This window comes from Ambystoma mexicanum (assembly GCF_040938575.1).
Source record: "Ambystoma mexicanum isolate Mex_15411 chromosome 12 unlocalized genomic scaffold, UKY_AmexF1_1 Mex_chr12_unloc.1, whole genome shotgun sequence".
In the NCBI taxonomy this organism is placed as follows: domain Eukaryota; kingdom Metazoa; phylum Chordata; class Amphibia; order Caudata; family Ambystomatidae; genus Ambystoma; species Ambystoma mexicanum.
The window spans coordinates 1,540,035-1,547,952 of NW_027182322.1; the positions used below are offsets into that span (position 1 = coordinate 1,540,035).

The following is a 7,918-nucleotide window of genomic DNA, read 5'->3' on the forward strand; positions in this document are numbered from 1 at the left end:
CTGTCCCATGCCTCACTCGTTTGTGATCGTTCGTACAACCGCCTTGAGTTTTAGCATGCTGCTTGAGAAAAACATGATCAGATCAAATGCACGTTTTCCCTCTGATGTGCATGTGCGCTGTGCAACCTCACCCTAAGGAATAATTAGCACGACCAATGAGTGCATGAATTTCTGACAACACACTAGTCAGAAATAGATGCAGCAAGCATGAATCCTCGTTAGTATAGTGGTCAGTATCCCCGCCTGTCACGCGGGAGACCGGGGTTCAATTCCCCGACGGGGAGGAAAAGGTTTTTTTGTTGTGTTTTTAAAAAACATGTTTTTTTTTCTCATAAAAAGGAAATGTTGTTTTATAATCGAGAATTTCAAACGATTTGCAATAAAAAAATAAAGATTGACTGTGCCGGCAGGGGACAACATGTATTTAGAAACGTGTGTCTGTTATTAACAACTGGGAATGTTTCTTTTATATTAATATATACAAAAATGTAACAATACTGTTGGTTTGTGTTTACAGGAGACTATTTGCTGTAAATTACTAGTTGGGAAGAGGAAGTCTTATGTGCAAGAGATTGCAGTTAATGTCATTGTGTGACACCAAATGAAAATAACACTGAAGAGGTGCGCTGTTGCGTGACAGCCAAAATGGTGGCCTTCGCGTCAGCTCCGTGGATGCATGGAGATTCCCTGCAGAACTGGGGAGTGATATGCGGTATGTCTGACACATAAACTCGTGACCAGCTATTGGAAGGGTGTGGGCTCATTATGCCTTGAACAGAAATTGAAAATATCGGCTCCTGCCGTGATACGGAGTTGCGGTGGCTCCCGCCCTGTCAGCGAATGATAGAGGAGGCGCAGCGTTTGTGCTGTGGGAGTCCCCGCCCGCCATATGAAGTGAGGAAGCTGGTGGCGGGATTGGTGCTAGGAAGCGGAGAGCATTCGGACGGCTAAGGAGGAAGAAGCATGCACTAAGAGCCCACCTGACACTCTTCTGGAGACGGACCGGTGCCACAGTAAGCAACTGCGTGCACTGTTGCATGGGAGGCTCCCTAATCGGACCGTAAGCACGGCGTCCTGGGAGGCCGGCCAGTGAGGTGTACTCCTGGGACTGCCTTGTGCCGTGTGAAGGCAGCATAGAAAGCGCTGCTGAAGAGGGAAAATGAGACGGTCCCTTCCCCCAGCCAATGTACAAACTATGGTCAACAACGTCACAACCCAAGTACCCTCAGCAGGATGAGTTTGCACCTCTGTCCACTACTGCGGATGTCAACATTCACTGTGACCATACCTCACCTGCGAAACCTGGCTGCATACCACCCAGAGCACGGGGTGGGAACCAAAACAGAGCCGAAGCCGATCGCATGGACCAGCTTGACTTAACTGTCTCACAACCTAAGCCACCATCTTTAGAGATGACATGACGACATAGCTTCAACAGACAGAAGCACATGTGCTACCATGCACCTGGATCAGACACACACCAAACCACGCAAAGTACACGCTCAGTCCTATGACGTAGCGGACCGTGAACACTCACAGACGTGCGTCGTTATTACTTTTCATATAGGCCAGTAATCGCTTAGCAGAAAAATAAGACGCCAGAAGAGCTTGTGTATATGCTTGCAGAGACTTCATGCTACTAACCCTGGAGACAAGACCCTAACGGACCAATGCGCAAAGAACCACACCGCACCCTCGCACCCCTATCGTTATGGACCTTATGACATAACATGCAACCAAGCCGAAGTAGGCCGCAAACCAGATTCGGCAGGCCCAGAGCAGGCTAGGCAGAGCTACAAGGTGCTGACCATGCAGAACAGCCCTGATCAGAGCCCAGAAGCCAAGGTCACGATTTTGCAATCCACATTCCCGTGTTCTCCAAGCCAAGGTGACACCTGACACTGCCACGACTACCCGGAGCAAAATACAAATCAAATCCTTATAATTCTGCCTCAGCTATGGTCTCTCAACATGTGACCAGGCCAACCTGATACGACGCCAGCTCCCGTGGACTAAAGAAACACTAGTGTCTCACGGCTGAGACGCAGCTCGCAACAAGTTGTAACAGCTCAGACCCCGGCAGCGATGGGAAAGCACGCTCTAATGGCAAATAGCAGGACCTGTCCATTGTCGTCCACTGACACATAGTCACACATAGTCACACATTGTTGCTAACACCAGGTACATCGCGGGCTGGCAGCGATGGACCAATCAGGACACGGGGGGCTAACCACTCACAACATTACCACACAACCAATCACTAATTCTCTCTATTTAACCTTTTAGAAGTAGCGACTTTTAGGGATGACCCAAGCGTACCACCTGACCTCTACTCTACCAATCACACTTTTCACTGTACTGCTCTATACTGAACCTACCACTCAGGGAAGCAACACGGAGTGGTGATAGGTTCGGGGACGAGATTTCACAGATGACGCACATTGTCACATCACTTAGACTGAAAAGCGGCCTGCGAGCCCGATTATGAGAAGCTGCATGGAAAATACGCCCCTTGTGCATGTCCATGTCTGTTTTCTTGTATTAAAACAGCAGTAACTATTGCTCTTGTGTAGACCTCCTACTTCTTTGGGACACAGAAGGAGTTGGGGCCTTCCGAGAGCTGGAGGTCCGCGGACCCCGGGTGCGGCTCTGCCAACCACCAGAAATTACCCTAACACTGCACAGCGACCTCCTAGCAGGGTCTGTTGGTGTCAGAGACTGGCTGTAGAGACGGGAAATAATCCCAGCTGATGGCAAGCGTGCTCAGTGGGGAGCTGGGCTACCAGCTGGAGAAATATGCAGCAATCTGCAGCCCTGGGAAGAGTGCTACATGCACACATAAGACTGAGAACCAGAAACCCATATTCGATTTCACTGCGTTGGAGTTTACTGACTCATCACATCTCCCGCTCCAACCCTTGTCTTCATTAACTTCAACCTCACAGTGTTTTTGTACTGCTACCACGGAGGAGGCTCAGCTAGGGGTGCTGTATGTGTGGGACACGTGACTGTGTGTCCCTCTGGCACCAGAGCACACCGGAACATAGCAAAGGTGACTGCTCTGAATCAGTACTCGGGGTAAAGATTGCTGTAAAGACACTATGATCAAGACAGCTTACCCATTGGGGTTGGGATTTTATTACGCTTCTGGACTGACTGCGCTGTTACAATTCTCCCATCAAATACACAGCAGTTGTAGCTTAATCTGAGACTCAGTGACTGAGACACTACTAACCAGGATCGTAGGCTGTGGTGTGTAGGGACATTTAACAGGGTTGTCATACACCTCTGGTCCATTATCGCTGCAGTGATCTAACCTGGAAGCAACGGAACATAAATCAAGAAATCGCATGTATCGACGATCATAGATGTCACCCCAGGTGTCCCCCAAACGCTGCAGAGTGGGTGGGCAGCATACAAAGCTGTTAAAGGAACCACTGCACTGACATAGTGGTCATAATTGGCTGCTGTCTAGTGGTAGAGGAAGGAAGCTGCCGTGTTGCTGCCTCGCCACCCGAGAAACATCACTCCTGGCTAAACACATAGCAGGCTGCTGTATTGCTAACCAGGTAACCAACAGAGAGTGTGCGCGGACACTGGATTAAAGGTTGCCGAATTATGCCTAAAGGGGCTGGGGCTAAGAAAAGTGGCACAATGAATAAGTTTGCCAAGCCCACCCCAAAGTATGTAGAAACAATGAGTGAAGGGACAAGCGGTCCGCAACTAACAGAGGGAGCAATGTTGCTGCCACCTGTGGACCTCCAAGTAGTCATGGCCATCATGAAGCAAGGATTTGCTTCCATCTGGATGGTATCAAAGTAAATGTAACCACAATCCACACTCAGTTGGAGAAAGCCATGCAACGAATTACGGAAACTGAGACACTGATTAGCATGGCGGAGGATGCCATAACAGCACGAGAGGGGACGGTAAGGACCATGGCCAAAGATTTGGGCAGCATCAAGATAAAGTGTGAGGATTTGGAGGCGAGAACGAGGCGGAGCAATGTTCGTATTGTCGGTGTCCCTGAAGATGCCTTGAAGCGGCCCATGGCGGCCTCAGTTCAGGAGCTACTGAAGGAACTACTAGGTGACCCCTCCTGGTCTCAAAATGTTCGTAGTGGACCGGGCACACAGGGCGTTAATGGCACAACCAAAACCAGGGGGATACCCCAGACCAGTAATTGTACGCCTAATGAATTACAGGGATAGAGATCTGGCTTTGAAGGCTGCACGAGAGAAACAGGAATTGAAGATGGGTTCTAACGTGGTCAGTATTTTCCCTGACTACGCGCTGGCAGTGCAACAGGAGAGACATACTTTTGTTGGTGTGAAGAAGCTGCTAAGGGAACGGGGAATACTCCAAAATAATGCACTTAGATCTGCGATTAATATCCTAGATCTCACCACATATCAGATCTGAGACACAATATGCACTTGCTATCAGTCAATCATAGAATCACGTTTAAAACTTTATCACTGACCCATAAGTGTCTCGCGAATCTAGCGCCTAAAAACTTGACGGACACATTCTCACTAAATATCTCAGAACATCAAGCAAGGTCCACACAATCACATTGCCTTAAGATCCCCAGGTGGTTTAAGCTCCAGAAGGCATGGGGCAATAGTTTCCCTGTGTTGGCAGTAAAACTTTGGAATACTCTACCATTAACCTTAAGATCAGAACCGTGTTACCTCAATTTCAGAAAAATTGTAAAAACGTGGCTCCTCACACAGGAGACACAGTAATGCTGTATGTCCTTATGCCTGTACTTCTGTGCTGCACTTCAATGAACCTGTGGTACTGTTTCAAATCTATGTAATTGCGTAACATATGTATCTGTAAGGAATGCGCCACGATTCCTCAGGGCCTGGTGCGCAATATAAATGTAGAAATAAAGAAATAAATAAATGCCAAGTTACCATGTAGTCGGACCTATTCCTTTACTGAACAAGAAAACCAAAATCTCCGAAAGTATCTGGATGAGATGCTAGCTTGTGGATTTATCGAGGTGTCTAAGTCTCCAGTGTCATCTCCTTTGTTTTCTGTTCCTAAAAAAGAAGGCATCCTGAGAACATGCATAGACTACAGGGCCTTGAATAAGGTGACCATTAAAAACAGATCTCCTTTACCCTTGATATCAGTTTTGTTGGACCAGGTAAAATCAGCGACCAAAACTAGACCTCAGGGGCGCTTATCATTTGATCAGATTTAAGACTGGGGATGAATGGAAGACAGCATTCCGGACTTAGTTTGGCTTGTCTGAATAATGGGTGATGCCGTTCGGGTTGTGTAATGCTCCAGTGACATTGCAACATTTCATGCAGGATGTATTACGGGACTACATAGAAATCTTTGTGATAGTCTATATTGCTGATATCCTGATCTATTCCGAAACCGGGAAGGAGCATGTCCAGCACGTTCAGGCTGTTTAGCAACAGCTAAGGGAACACTGATTATAGGCAAAACTTGGGAAATGTGTGTTTCACGCTGCTCAGGTGGCATTTTTAGAGTTCATTCTTACTCCCCAAGGCATTGTGATGGACAAGAAGAAGGTACAAGCTGTTACAGACTGGCCATTACCACAGAGTAGAAAAGAGGTGCAATCTTTCCTGGGATTTGCAAACTTCTATCAGAGATTCATTGCCAATACTCCCAGATTATCACACCTGTTACTCATTTGATCCGAAAGGCAAGTCAATTCAAGTGGGACATGGATGCAGAGTCAGCATTTCAAGAACTCAAAGGGGTGTTTACAAGGGCACCCATTTTACAGCATGCAAACATTGAGAGATAATTTCAAGTGGAAACTAACGCATCTAATGTGGCATTGAGGGTAGTTCCCTTGCAGAGGGATCAGGCGGGGGGGTCTTGCACCCAATTGCATTCTTTTCATGCAGACTGACTACCTGTGAGCAGACCTATTCTATCACGGATAAGGAATTATTGGCCATTTGAGTGGCCTTCCAAGAGTGGAGGCATTACCTTATGGGTTCTCAACATCAAATTACGGTGTTAACTGATCACCGAAATTTGCCATATATGAAAACCGCCAAGACTCTGAGCTTGAGGAAATTACGTTGAGCTCAGTATTTTGAGGAGTTTGACTTTGTCATCACTTACAGGCCAGGGACCAGGATTGGGAAGGCAGATGCACTAACCAGACAGCAAGCCTCTGAGATGATTGCACAAGAATCTCAACCCAAAATACAGGCAGACAGTATTGTAGGAGCAGTTACGCATGGTCTGTTAGAAGAGCTACAGGGTTATTTCAAAAAGAAAGAATTGCAAGAGTGGATGACTCAGGACTCTCTTAGGTCAATATGCAATGGGTTACCCTATCCTGCTGGCAGGCTATTTCTTCCAATCACAAGATTGAGAGATAAAGCAATGCTATGGTGCCATAAATCCCTCTTAGCAGGGCATGCAGGGAAACGCAAGACTCTGCAGATGCTGGGTAAATACATTTGCTGGCCTGGTATGACCACACAAGTGCATGGTTATATTCAGAGGTGTAATACTTTTATACATGTTACCACCCACAGACAGATGGGCAAACCGAGCGGGTGAATGAAACTCTGGAGCCATATTTGCAGTGCTTGCTAGCTGATGCAATGAGTTCCTGGGTAACTTTTCTTTGGGTAGATGAGTTTACCTACAATATAACACAGAACACGCTTGCCTGGGAATGTCACCCAGCATATGTCTATATGCCCATGAATAAAATATGCTTCCGAACCTGTTCCAGCAACAGTTAACATGCAAACACTCATGCAGCGCAAACAGGTACTTTCAAGCATCAGGCAAAAAGCACGTCAAAACCTGGAAAAGGTTAAAGCAACATACACGTGGTATGCTGATAAACTAAGACAGAGATCTCCCAAGTATGTGGCAGGAGACAAAGTGTGGCTTTCATCCCAGAACATACATATAGTACGGGCATGAAAACATTTGCCTCGATTCATAGGACCATATGTTGTGGTTAAAAGTGTATCTGACACAGATGTGAAACTAAAATTGCCTGGTACCCTGAGAATATATCCTGTATTTCATGTATCTTTAATTAAACCTGCAGCCCCTGGTACGCAGCCCAAGAAACGACCTATTGTTCTGAAAGAACGCAGGAAGAATAAGAAGTATGAAGTATACTGGATTCTAAGACACGCCATAGATGCTTGTGGTACCTGGTGGATTGGGTTGACTATGGACCTGAGGATCGCTCTTGGGAGCCGGCAGAGGATGTGCATGCACCAAGGTTGATAAAGATGTTTCACAAGAAATATCCAGATAAACCAGGCCCCTGGCAGGGCCCTAGGAGAGGAGATACTGTGAGGGTCTGTGGGCTGTGGGGGCACAGGAGGGCTGAAAACTACATTGCCCATGATCCCTGGCTGCAACGTGCATTCAGCACGTTCCACCAGGGTTTAAAATAATCTGCACCTGCCCGTGCTCGGTGCTCAGTGCTGATTGTTTTGACTGTTGAGAGCACGGGCAGGGTGCAGTGAACAACTGCAGAAGGTGAAGTGGACTGCGGGCAGTGGCAGCGACGTATACAGAGTCCTCTGTTGACTGGGCCGCGGCGGTGACAGCAGCAGGAGTTCCCTGCTTGCCTGAGTACAGCATAACGAAACTCGGGATGCTGAGCCCGATACTGATTTTCCCGACTTCTACAGCTCGCTTGGGGATGCCACGGGGATCCCCGAGCCAAAGATAAGTACAGCAGTGTGGAAGTGCAGGAAAATTCCATTTTGTTTGTTCCGCATGTTTTGATATTGATATGCTATGATATAATGATATGATGATATGATGAGTTATTTATAACGTGCCTGTACACAAGTGTTTCTAGGCGCGACAAGACAAGGTAGTTTCATAGGGAGGATGAAACAAACAATCTTACTAGGCCTTGTGTCATTCAGGT

The 7,918-nt window shown here is 47.1% G+C and overlaps 1 non-coding gene across 1 annotated transcript; it reads left to right on the forward strand.

The window, feature by feature from the left end:
- Nucleotides 1-212: 212 nt before the first annotated feature.
- Nucleotides 213-284, forward strand: TRNAD-GUC (transfer RNA aspartic acid (anticodon GUC)). The gene has a single exon. It is a non-coding gene; the product is annotated as a tRNA-Asp (tRNA).
- Nucleotides 285-7,918: the final 7,634 nt, after the last annotated feature.